The sequence below is a fragment of the Aquarana catesbeiana genome, linkage group LG01 (genome assembly GCF_042186555.1).
Source record: "Aquarana catesbeiana isolate 2022-GZ linkage group LG01, ASM4218655v1, whole genome shotgun sequence".
Taxonomy (NCBI): Eukaryota; Metazoa; Chordata; class Amphibia; order Anura; family Ranidae; genus Aquarana; species Aquarana catesbeiana.
The window spans coordinates 312,275,188-312,289,471 of record NC_133324.1 but is presented as its reverse complement, the minus strand read 5'-3'; the positions used below and the strand labels follow the sequence as shown (position 1 = coordinate 312,289,471).

The 14,284-nt window shown below is 42.9% G+C and overlaps 1 protein-coding gene across 2 annotated transcripts in view; it reads left to right on the top strand.

The window, feature by feature from the left end:
* GRK3 (G protein-coupled receptor kinase 3) overlaps window positions 1-14,284 on the top strand; it is a 452,072-nt gene that overhangs the window by 406,293 nt on the left and 31,495 nt on the right. The window lies entirely within an intron of this gene.

Here is a 14,284-nt window from a genome sequence, read left to right as displayed (position 1 = left end):
TGAGAGGACATATGGGTCAGTACTGTGAGAAAGCATATGGGTCAGTACTGTGGGAGTGAGAGAGCATATAGGTCAGTACTGTGAGCGTGAGAGTGCATATGGTTCAGATCAGAACTGTGAGAAAGCAGATGGGTCAGTACTGTGAGCATGCATATGGTTAAGATCAGAACTGTGAGAGAGCAAATGGGTCAGTACTGTTAGCGTGAGAGAAGACATGGGTCAGATCAGAACTGTGAGAGAGCATATGGGTCAGTACTGTTAGTGTGAGAGAATATGTGGGTCAGATCAGAACTGTGAGAGAGCATATGGGTCAATACTGTGAGATGGAGGGAACATATGGGTCAGTACTGTGAGAGTGAGAGAGCAAATGGGTCAGATCAGAACTGTGAGAGTGAGTGAGCTTATGGGTCAGTACTGTGAGATGGAGGGAACATACAGTATGGGTCAGTACTGTGAGATGGAGGGAACGTACAGTATGGGTCAGTACTGTGAGATGGAGGGAACATATGGGTCAATACTGTGAGATGGAGGGAAAATATGGGTCAGTACTGTGAGATGGAGGGAACATATGGGTCAGTAATGTACGATGGAGGGAAAATACAGTATGGGTCAGTACTGTGAGATGGAGGAAACATATGGGTCGGTACTGTGAGATGGAGGGAACATATGGGTCAGTACTGTAAGTTGGAGGGAACATATGGGTCAGTACCGTGAGATGGAGGGAACATATGGGTCAGTACTGTGAGATGGAGGGAACATATGGGTCAGTACTGTGAGATGGAGGGAACATATGGGTCAGTACTGTGAGATGGAGGGAACATATGGGTCAGTACTGTGAGATGGAGGGAACATATAGGTCAGTACTGTGAGATGGAGGGAACATATAGGTCAGTACTGTGAAATGGAGGAAACATATGGGTCAGTACTGTGAGATGGAGGGAACATATATGGGTCAGTACTGTGAGATGGAGGGAACATATGGGTCAGTACTGTGAGATGGAGGAAACATATTGGTCAATACTGTAAGATGGAGGGATCATACAGTATGGGTCAGTACTGTGAGATGGAGGGAACATATGGGTCAGTACTGTAAGATGGAGGGATCATACAGTATGGGTCAGTACTGTGAGATGGAGAAAACATGCAGTATGGGTCAGTACTGTGAGATGGAGGGAACATATAGTATGGGTCAGTACTGTGAGATGGAGGAAACATATGGCTCAGTACTGTGAGATGGAGGAAACATATGGCTCAGTACTGTGAGATGGAGGGAACATATGGGTCAGTACTGTGAGATGGAGGGAACATATGGGTCAGTACTGTGAGATGGAGGGATCATACAGTATGGGTCAGTACTGTGAGATGGAGGGATCATATGGGTCAGTACTGTGAGATGGAGGGAACATATGGGTCAGTACTGTGAGATGGAGGGAACATATGGGTCAGTACTGTGAGATGGAGGGAACATATGGGTCAGTACTGTGAGATGGAGGGAACATATGGGTCAGTATTGTGAGATGGAGGGAACATATGGGTTAGTACTGTGAGATGGAGGGAACATATGGGTCAGTACTGTAAGATGGAGGGATCATACAGTATGGGTCAGTACTGTGAGATGGAGGGAACATATGGGTCAGTACTGTGAGATGGAGGAAACATATGGGTCAGTACTGTGAGATGGAGGAAACATATGGGTCAGTACTGTGAGATAGAGGAAACATATGGGTCAGTACTGTGAGATGGAGGAAACATATGGGTCAGTACTGTGAGATGGAGGGAACATATGGGTCAGTACTGTAAGATGGAGGGATCATACAGTATGGGTTAGTACTGTGAGATGGAGGGAACATACAGTATGGGTCAGTACTGTGAGATGGAGGAAACATGGGTCAGTACCGTGAGATGGAGGAAACATATGGCTCAGTACTGTGAGATGGAGGGAACATATGGGTCAGTACTGTAAGATGGAGGGAACATATGGGTCAGTACTGTGAGATGGAGGGAACATATGGGTCAGTACTGTGAGATGGAGGAAACATATGGGTCAGTACTGTGAGATGGAGGAAACATATGGGTCAGTACTGTGAGATGGAGGAAACATATGGGTCAGTACTGTGAGATGGAGGGAACATATGGGTCAGTACTGTGAGATGGAGGGAACATATGGGTCAGTACTGTGAGATGGAGGGAACATATGGGTCAGTACTGTGAGATGGAGGAAACATATGGGTCAGTACTGTGAGATGGAGGAAACATATGGGTCAGTACTGTGAGATGGAGGAAACATATGGGTCAGTACTGTGAGATGGAGGGAACATATAGGTCAGTACTGTGAGATGGAGGGAACATATAGGTCAGTACTGTGAAATGGAGGAAACATATGGGTCAGTACTGTGAGATGGAGGGAACATATATGGGTCAGTACTGTGAGATGGAGGGAACATATGGGTCAGTACTGTGAGATGGAGGAAACATATTGGTCAATACTGTAAGATGGAGGGATCATACAGTATGGGTCAGTACTGTGAGATGGAGGGAACATATGGGTCAGTACTGTAAGATGGAGGGATCATACAGTATGGGTCAGTACTGTGAGATGGAGAAAACATGCAGTATGGGTCAGTACTGTGAGATGGAGGGAACATATAGTATGGGTCAGTACTGTGAGATGGAGGAAACATATGGCTCAGTACTGTGAGATGGAGGAAACATATGGCTCAGTACTGTGAGATGGAGGGAACATATGGGTCAGTACTGTGAGATGGAGGGAACATATGGGTCAGTACTGTGAGATGGAGGGATCATACAGTATGGGTCAGTACTGTGAGATGGAGGGATCATATGGGTCAGTACTGTGAGATGGAGGGAACATATGGGTCAGTACTGTGAGATGGAGGGAACATATGGGTCAGTACTGTGAGATGGAGGGAACATATGGGTCAGTATTGTGAGATGGAGGGAACATATGGGTTAGTACTGTGAGATGGAGGGAACATATGGGTCAGTACTGTAAGATGGAGGGATCATACAGTATGGGTCAGTACTGTGAGATGGAGGGAACATATGGGTCAGTACTGTGAGATGGAGGAAACATATGGGTCAGTACTGTGAGATGGAGGAAACATATGGGTCAGTACTGTGAGATAGAGGAAACATATGGGTCAGTACTGTGAGATGGAGGAAACATATGGGTCAGTACTGTGAGATGGAGGGAACATATGGGTCAGTACTGTGAGATGGAGGGATCATACAGTATGGGTCAGTAATGTGAGATGGAGGAAACATACAGTATGAGTTAGTACTGTGAGATGGAGGGAACATACAGTATGGGTCAGTACTGTGAGATGGAGGAAACATATGGGTCAGTACTGTGAGATGGAGGGAACATATGGGTCAATACTGTAAGATGGAGGGAACATATGGGTCAGTACTGTAAGATGGAGGGATCATACAGTATGGGTTAGTACTGTGAGATGGAGGGAACATACAGTATGGGTCAGTACTGTGAGATGGAGGAAACATGGGTCAGTACCGTGAGATGGAGGAAACATATGGCTCAGTACTGTGAGATGGAGGGAACATATGGGTCAGTACTGTAAGATGGAGGGAACATATGGGTCAGTACTGTGAGATGGAGGGAACATATGGGTCAGTACTGTGAGATGGAGGAAACATATAGGTCAGTACTGTGAGATGGAGGAAACATATGGGTCAGTACTGTGAGATGGAGGAAACATATGGGTCAGTACTGTGAGATGGAGGGAACATATGGGTCAGTACTGTAAGATGGAGGGATCATACAGTATGGGTTAGTACTGTGAGATGGAGGGAATATACAGTATGGGTCAGTACTGTGAGATGGAGGAAACATGGGTCAGTACCGTGAGATGGAGGAAACATATGGCTCAGTACTGTGAGATGGAGGGAACATATGGGTCAGTACTGTAAGATGGAGGGAACATATGGGTCAGTACTGTGAGATGGAGGGAACATATGGGTCAGTACTGTGAGATAGAGGAAACATATGGGTCAGTACTGTGAGATGGAGGGAACATATATGGGTCAGTACTGTGAGATGGAGGGAACATATGGGTCAATACTGTAAGATGGAGGGAACATACAGTATGGGTCAGTACTGTGAGATGGAGAGAACATATGGGTCAGTACTGTGAGATGGAGGGAACATATGGGTCAGTACTGTGAGATGGAGGGAACATATAGGTCAGTACTGTGAGATGGAGGGAACATATGGGTCAGTACTGTGAGATGGAGGAAACATATGGGTCAGTACTGTGAGATATAGGGAACATATATGGGTCAGTACTGTGAGATGGAGGGAACATATGGGTCAGTACTGTGAGATGGAGGAAACATATTGGTCAATACTGTAAGATGGAGGGATCATACAGTATGGGTCAGTACTGTGAGATGGAGGGAACATATGGGTCAGTACTGTAAGATGGAGGGATCATACAGTATGGGTCAGTACTGTGAGATGGAGGAAACATACAGTATGGGTCAGTACTGTGAGATGGAGGGAACATACAGTATGGGTCAGTACTGTGAGATGGAGGAAACATGGGTCAGTACTGTGAGATGGAGAAAACATATGGCTCAGTACTGTGAGATGGAGGAAACATATGGGTCAGTACTGTGAGATGGAGGGAACATATGGGTCAGTACTGTGAGATGGAGGGATCATACAGTATGGGTCAGTACTGTGAGATGGAGGGAACATATGGGTCAGTACTGTAAGTTGGAGGGAACATATGGGTCAGTACTGTGAGATGGAGGGAACATATGGGTCAGTACTGTGAGATGGAGGGAACATATGGGTCAGTATTGTGAGATGGAGGGAACATATGGGTCAGTATTGTGAGATGGAGGGAACATATGGGTCAGTATTGTGAGATGGAGGGAACATATGGGTCAGTACTGTGAGATGGAGGGAACATATGGGTCAGTATTGTGAGATGGAGGGAACATATGGGTTAGTACTGTAAGATGGAGGGATCATACAGTATGGGTCAGTACTGTGAGATGGAGGGATCATACAGTATGGGTCAGTAATGTGAGATGGAGGAAACATACAGTATGAGTTAGTACTGTGAGATGGAGGGAACATACAGTATGGGTCAGTACTGTGAGATGGAGGAAACATATGGGTCAGTACTGTGAGATGGAGGGAACATATGGGTCAATACTGTAAGATGGAGGGAACATATGGGTCAATACTGTAAGATGGAGGGAACATATGGGTCAATACTGTAAGATGGAGGGAACATATGGGTCAATACTGTAAGATGGAGGGAACATATGGGTCAGTACTGTGAGATAGAGGGAACATATGGGTCAGTACTGTGAGATGGAGGAAACATATTGGTCAATACTGTAAGATGGAGGGAACATACAGTATGGGTCAGTACTGTGAGATGGAGAGAACATATGGGTCAGTACTGTGAGATAGAGGGAACATATGGGTCAGTACTGTGAGATGGAGGGAACATATGGGTCAGTATTGTGAGATGGAGGGAACATATGGGTCAATACTGTAAGATGGAGGGAACATACAGTATGGGTCAGTACTGTGAGATGGAGAGAACATATGGGTCAGTACTGTGAGATGGAGGGAACATATGGGTCAGTACTGTGAGATGGAGGGAACATATAGGTCAGTACTGTGAGATGGAGGGAACATATGGGTCAGTACTGTGAGATGGAGGGAACATATAGGTCAGTACTGTGAGATGGAGGGAACATATGGGTCAGTACTGTGAGATGGAGGAAACATATGGGTCAGTACTGTGAGATGGAGGAGACATATGGGTCAGTACTGTGAGATGGAGGGAACATATGGGTCAGTACTGTAAGATGGAGGGAACATATGGGTCAGTACTGTGAGATGGAGGAAACATATGGGTCAGTACTGTGAGATGGAGGGAACATATGGGTCAGTACTGTGAGATGGAGGGATCATACAGTATGGGTCAGTAATGTGAGATGGAGGAAACATACAGTATGAGTTAGTACTGTGAGATGGAGGGAAGATACAGTATGGGTCAGTACTGTGAGATGGAGGGAACATATGGGTCAGTACTGTGAGATAGAGGAAACATATGGGTCAGTACTGTGAGATGGAGGAAACATATGGGTCAGTACTGTGAGATGGAGGGAACATATGGGTCAGTACTGTGAGATGGAGGAAACATATGGGTCAATACTGTAAGATGGAGGGAACATATGGGTCAATACTGTAAGATGGAGGGAACATATGGGTCAGTACTGTGAGATGGAGGAAACATATGGGTCAGTACTGTGAGATGGAGGGAACATATATGGGTCAGTACTGTGAGATGGAGGGAACATATGGGTCAGTACTGTGAGATAGAGGGAACATATGGGTCAGTACTGTGAGATGGAGGGAACATATGGGTCAGTATTGTGAGATGGAGGGAACATACAGTATGGGTCAGTACTGTGAGATGGAGGGAACATATGGGTCAGTACTGTGAGATGGAGGAAACATATGGGTCAATACTGTAAGATGGAGGGAACATATGGGTCAATACTGTAAGATGGAGGGAACATATGGGTCAGTACTGTGAGATGGAGGAAACATATGGGTCAGTACTGTGAGATGGAGGGAACATATATGGGTCAGTACTGTGAGATGGAGGGAACATATGGGTCAGTACTGTGAGATAGAGGGAACATATGGGTCAGTACTGTGAGATGGAGGGAACATATGGGTCAATACTGTAAGATGGAGGGAACATACAGTATGGGTCAGTACTGTGAGATGGAGGGAACATATGGGTCAGTACTGTGAGATGGAGGGAACATATGGGTCAGTCCTGTGAGATGGAGGGAACATATATGGGTCAGTCCTGTGAGATGGAGGGAACATAAGGGTGATTTCTGTGGGAATGTGAGAGCATATGGGTCAGTACTGTGTATGTGAGAACCAGCATTTGTCTGGGATTTTCTGATATATTTACAGACACTCTACTTTTTGTTTGTGAATTTGTGTACATTTGTCAGTAAAATAAGATTAGAAAATACACATCTTTATGACAACCAACTATAGTTTGCTGGCTTCTAACTTTTTCTGCTGGCTACTGGATCTCTGCGAGATTTGTCCAGGACTATTTTTGAGATGGTCTCATCTAGGCACTTATATTAAAAAAAAAAAAAAAAGGTAGTTTCTTTGTCTTAATGCTTTGGCTGACTAGGGGCGTGCATTCTGTGTAAAAATGCATCTTGATGGAAAACAATAGCAAGCTTATTTTACAACTTTTAAGTTGTATGGGAGCCAAGATATTCACAGGTAAAGCTGACTGTCACGTAGGAATATTACAGGAACCAGTTCTCCATAGCTCTCAGACAAAATCTCCCTACTTGGAAATACCTTGTCTTGGAAAAAATAGCTGCCTGGGTTAAAATTTGCACTCTGTGTTCATTTGGAATGACTAGGCCTGTTCTGCATCAATATAAGCATGATCTCCCTCCTAGATTGTAAGCTCTAACGAGCAGGGCCCTCTGATTCCTCCTGTATTGAATTGTATTGTACTTGTACTGTCTGCCCTCATGTTGTAAAGCGCTGCGTAAACTGTTGGCGCTATATAAATCCTGTATAATAATAATAATATAATAATTATGCTGTAGGAGAATGGCATGTTCATCTGCAATCATATAAAATCAAATGGGAAAGAAAAGCCATCATGTAAAAGTTGTGTTTCCAGTGTGCAATACTGCAAGAAAAAAAGCACTACAACATATACAGAGATTTTATGGCATGTGTCTTGATGAGTGAACTTCTGTGTTCATTATGATGAATTCTAAGATGTGCTTTGTGTGCTGCTATTTTATTCATGTATTCATATTTGAATATAGTTAAGCATCCTTATTGTTCATGTTTATGCTATCAGTGACAGCTAGGTGTGTGTCTGCTTGCCCCCTTCAGCCTATTGTGGTCCTAATTGATAGATTACACAATGGAATTTAAAGATGAAATGCAAATCCCTATTCTAAAACTCAGGCATGCAAAAATCACAGTTCACCAAGTCCACATTGAAGCATTCACTGTAGGAACATAGACAATGCAGGCATAGGTGAGCAGCCATGATTGCAAGAATATGTATGTATGTGGAGTCGCTGTGCTTCTACTATATTCCATGTGCACAGATTTGATTTTTATGTTTTATATAACTGCATAAACAGGAGACAATCTCATATTCCAATATACAGAGGGGAATTCATACCCTCTAGAATTATTTTGGGGTGCAGCACCAAAATTGTTGGTGCTTGCACCCATTTCATGTACCCGTCACAGAATCTGTTGAAGCTGGTACTGAGGTCAGAGTGTTCATACTGGGCAGTCCTTCCTCAATGCACTCCCTCCCTGGCTGCTGCACTTGTCACACTGATAGTCTCATGACCAAGGAATTTTGGACTTGGGGAGGGCGGAGCCTGATGAGGAACTGAGAGACTTGTTTCCCATCAGGTCTGCCTTCATTTTGATTGACAGCATATGGTAGTGGGCAGCATTCAAATCCACCCACTGTTGTGCACTGTCAATCAGAGGCAAGCCAGACCTGATGGGAAGCTAGTCTCAGTGTTCCCCATCAGGCTCTGCCCACCCAACAGGCACAGAAATGGTGAAATTGAGATGTCTGGTAAGAGGAACCTAATGGGGTTTTCTAAGACTAGTTCCTTATTGGGTCCACCTTGCCTGTGATTGACTTTGGATGGCAGTGGGCGGATTTCAAAGCCGCTTATGGACTGAATATCATTATGGAATCCGCCCACTGCCATCTGCTGTCAATGACAGGCAAAGCAGAGCTTATGGGGAATTAGACTCTGAGTTCCCTGTCAGGCTCCGTTCTTTGTGATGTGTCACGGTTTGCTAGGGCACGGGTGCCCTTTGTCCTAGTAACCAATGAAGTAAATGTAAAACACAAACATATTATTAGCTTTACAAACAACTATATAGCATGAGAGCCTGCTTGATTGGATGCAGATTGATTGTATGGTTTAAGTGGTTACTCAGATTACATAGTTTTGGTAAAGCTAAAGTTCAGTGTACAGAGATCGTACCATGTAATTGTAATGTGTATGGTGAAATTAAGAAATCTCAATGTGTTTCGTACATAGTTTCACGTGTGTAATGATGAAAGGCATTTTGTTCATCATTATTGCACATCTGCTGGTATTGTTATGACTCCTGGGAGAAGCCTCAAAGGAAATCTTTCCTAAGAGGAAGAAAAAATCCCTTTGCTACCTATTATTCTGCAAATGCTAAATTCTTGGCTGTTTACCCTTGCTTCAATATCCTAGACTAAACTTGCCTAAGCTATCCCGCCCGGAAGCTGTAACTGCAGCGCGGCAATCATAAGTGGCTGAGGCATTCCCTGCTCCGCAGCCGCACATATACACACCCCTTGAATCTTGAATACGTGCAGTTGTAGCATGAGGAAAGGTTAGAACCTCTTTATGGGATTTTATGGCTATCTATGTCCCTCAGTTAGGAAAATCACACTCTGTATATGTCCAGAGAATCATTGTTACCTGATAAGACTGTTAGAAAGCAACCAAAAATTTCCAGTTGCCAGCAGAACTGGAGAGATTTTTTTGGGCTATGTTCACTGTTGTGTCCCTGTAGATAGTGCAGAGAAATCTTTCCGGAAAGCATTCAAATAGCAGCTTTAATTGAGGTTATAACCCGTCTCAACTCCATCCAAAATTTAAATTTTTTTTAGCTAGAGTTACAATTTTTATGGCCTTTCTCAACCTTTTTACCTCCGAGGAACCCCTAAAATAATTTTAAGGTCTCAGAGAACCCTTGCTAAATTGATCAATCAAGGTTCAATGGCAAAAATGCCCCTTACGGTGGTGGTCAAAATGCCATCTTTACAGACAGCTACAAAGATAATTGGTGTCATGCTCCTGGCTTTCCCAAGTGGCCTTTGTCCTGCACCACCATCAAATGGGCGGTCAGTTACCCAAAGTGCAATGAATCCTATGGATCCATGGAGCCCTTATTAAGAATGGCTGATTTAGGGAGTAATGTTTTTGGTAAGTTAGATGCTCAAATATGGGTTTACTTTAGTGTAAGTTACATGCTTGGGAATAGGTTAATCTGTACATTTTAGGAGATGCTCCAGTAGTAGAAACACTTTTTATATAAAGGACATGGAATTGAACTTTGTTTCTTTTTTTTTCCCCCCTTAAAGCCCTGAAAAGGCACCAAGGATCTTTTGGGTCTGGACGGACCTCTCTTTAGCCTGCACCCTCACTAGTCAGTGGCATCCAACTTATCGGACCTTGTTAGCGTGAGCAAGGACCTTTAAGGGCTCTTTCACACGGGGCGGATCAGTGATGATCCGCCCCGTGAACACCCGCTTGCTCAGCGGGGATCGCTCCGCCGATCCCCGCTGAGCAGGAAGATGACAGGTCCGTCGCTGCACACTGGGGGATCAGATGATGACGGACCGTAAAGTCTGTCGTCATCCGATCCGAAAACGGATGAAAAAGTAGGGTTTTCCTCCGTTACACTTTTACGGATCGGAGCGGGTCGGATGTCAGCGGACGTTAATCTGCTGACATCTGCTATTCCATAGGGATACATGTATGTCCGTTTTTCATCCGAAAACGGAAGGATGAAAAACGGACATACGGATCGTCCGTGTGAAAGAGCCCTAAAGGTTAAGTTCACCTTTTAACTGAAAGAATAAATGCACATTTTTCTGCAGGTAAAAAAATGTGCATTTAATATTTTTTGTTTCTGGAGCCTCTAAAGCATTGCACCACTGATCAGCAGATCCCTGGTGCCATGCAGGTCTCCAGCAGATCTGTCAGTGTATCTGTGTTCCAGCACATCCCCTTCCGGCAAACAGATACAATCTGTCAGGGTCGTGGTAGTTCATTTAAAACTACAAGTCGACAGCCACAAAGGCTGTCGGACCTTGTAGTTTTCCATTCACAGGACACTGTGAATGAGTGAAGTGGCCATGGTGGGCCACGTGTTTTTAAAATTGTGACAGCTAGTGGGGGAGAGAAGATCCTCGCTAGCTGTCAGATCGGGGGTGCGGGGGCTGTTCGTTTGTTCGTTTGTTCGTTTGTTCGTTTGTTCGTTTGTTCGTTCGTTACATGACTCCGAATATGGGTGTAACATGTTACAAAAGGTGAACGAACTTACCCTCTATCCCCTTTCACACATGTGGACCGTTCATTTCAACAGTTCAGTCACATCAAAACTGATGAAGTATTCAATTTTTCATCCGTGCTCATCCGTTTTTTATCAGTTTTTTTTTTTATATACACTACCAATGAAAAAACAGACGAAAAATGGACCAATCGTCCGTTTACATCCGTTTTTCATCCGATCCGTTTTTTTAACGGATGAAAAATATGGCTTTCATCCATTCAAAAAACGGATGTTGACGGAAGCGGATGAAAACTGATGAAGCATCCATTGTCATCCGTTTTTCCATAGGAATGCATTGATGTCCGTTTTTCATCCGTCAACAGATGGATGAAAAACGGACAAACATCGTGGGCCACTAGGATCCAAGCAATGAAAATGCACATTGCGATATGCTGCAGTGCAAGTAAAATATAGGGGCTTTCTGGGGCACAATGTAAAAGATCCAAAGCGCATATGGTATGTTCACTGTATGTACTTTTAAAAACCATGTACACATAAAAGGCCTGCAGTGTTGCTTATATCCTTCTCTCCTATCATAGTGCTTTAGCAGTTGGCACTTCATTAAAAATGTATTGTCGTCACAATGCTTCTTGTTTAATCCTCTGGCCAGTGGTAATATCTCATTATATTGCAGATACAGTAACGGAGTTGTACAAAGCTTTGTAGCCAGCTGATCTGAGAAGCTCAGCAACCTAATTTTGGAATTGCTGAAGAAAATTTTTTTTCTTTTTTTTTTTTTTTTAGCATTTAATTTCTTCCCAGTCACTTTTCCACTTAATGGATATTGCACTTTAATGGATATTGAGACATCTCAGGGAACAGAGTAAATTATGTCTTGTAGCTTCAGATGTTGACATCACATTATAAAGAGCTTGCATCCAGTAGTAAAGATTAGATTAAAACAGAGTCCGCTGGACCAATTTCAACCGATGATTGTGAATCAGGACAGCAGTCAAACCAAAAGATTATCTGCTGGGTACAACACGTACAGAGAGCTGCCGTTTTGTAAAATCTACACATATTTATAAACCTCTATCCAGGTGGCAGTTCACTATGCTTCCTGGTCTGGAAAAGAGCAGTGCACTATTCTCAAATGAAGCTGAAAGGTGACCCACGTCATTCGTTTGTTCTTCATGTGGTCACATGGTTAGGGCCCTTCCTTGGTTCTGCATGTCTCTGTCTAATAATCAAGTTCATTTCTAAAGATATTTGAACTACATTATTTCTGCTTTATGCGATCGGTCAGGTTTGTGTTTAATTACACTGATTGAATGTACTGACTTCATTGAGTGCACTGGGTGATTCAAGTTTAATATTTACATAGGTATTATGCATTCATGCATTGCTGATTTAATTAAAGGACATGTAAACCCTGACAATTAACTTTTTTCCTTTTTGATTTGTTAAATGTTCAATTACTACAATTTTATTATATCTGTTTAATAAGTGCCAAAAAATACTTACCGTAATTCTACCAGAAATGTAAGCTCATGAATTCCTTAGCTGTTATGAGTTACATTGTTCCCAGCTATCTGTGAGAACTAAAGAGCTACACCCTTGACGCGCTGGTGAGGAGTGGAAGAGGCTTCTGTAGTCCTTTTCTAGGGTGTCAACCAGGTTTGCTTACTAGATTTAGAACAGTGAGTGGGTTTTGTCACCCTTTGACAGGAAGAACGTTAGTGACAGGATTATTGAGTGAAAATAAAAGGGCAAAAAAAAATGCAGCCATAACATCTAAAGACTGGGATTAGATTCTTTGTTACTCATTAAGGGCAAAGTAAAGGTTTCTCTTTGCAGTCCAGCTCCTTTGCTAGTAATATTTCCCCTTTCTGCTCCCCTGCTTCATTCACGAGTAGAAGGTCCCATGTAAGCTCCATGTCAGAGCTTTCACAAGATTGCAAAAACTTGCTCAGACCTACAATTGTCCCTAAGCATGTCCTCATGGAAGTAAGTGCAGAAGGTCATATGTTTCCTCATACCCAACCATACTGGGTGTTGCCAAGGGCTCCAGTTGGCATAAAAGGTGGTGGGTAAATGTAGGAAAATTATTTGAGAACTTGTTACCTTGCCCTGAATGGTCAAAGTAATACTTTCTATTAACGTTTGTGTGAACAAGCCTTTTTGACAGACAGTAAGGAGGCCAGCATTGCTAGAATGTTCAATCAGAGTTCACACACATAAATGACCTTCAGTCATCATAACTTTTGTTAGGCTTAGGTTAGAGAAAAACAGTGGAATCCTCCTCAACCAATGTTTTGTTTGTGAGTCTGATCCTGCATGTTTTTTTTTTTCTCTTTACAGAAGTGGCGTTTCATTTTAATCAGCAAGCCAAGCATATTTAGTCTTATGGTTCAGTAGAACAGTAACTTGCCAAGACATTTGTTTTAGGTGTGTTGGATGTCTACTCCCTGGGATTCAACCAACTTGGCATTAAGGATTTATTTGTTGTTGTAAAAAATATACTCCTTTGAATAAGGCCTAGTATTTCTTATATGGCCACTGTGCAGAACACACAGCCTGCCTATAAAGCAGTCTGAGCCAGTAACATTGGCCTTTCAGGTGGAAGTGGCTGCTTGTTTGTTGTAACTTTCCACCTGAGTTGAATGAACACATGAGCACCATAATAAGCTTGGACAGCAACTGAGCAAATGCATTGCTGTTCACGGTTGAGCAGCCACGGGAAGTGTGTCTAAAAGGGCAGGACTTCCCTGTAGCGGTTTGCCTGTGCTTCTTTTGTGTTGGGTTCTCCCAATCATTTTTTTTTTTCTTGCTTACATTTTGTTGCCCTGTTATGGAATTTAACAGCATCTACTTTTTTTTATTAACTTTTGCTGTGCTAGGGACAGAGTGGCTTGCCCTACGCTGTCATGAAACATAACATTGCATGAGAAATTCATGTAAAATCAGAATTTCAAATGTATTATTATGTAAATAACATCATCAAAATACTTTATTAATCCCAAGAGGAAATTATTGTATTAGTCCCAAAGGGAAATTATTGTGTGTGTGTGTGTATGTGTGTATATATATATATATATATATATATATATATATATATATATATACATACATACATAC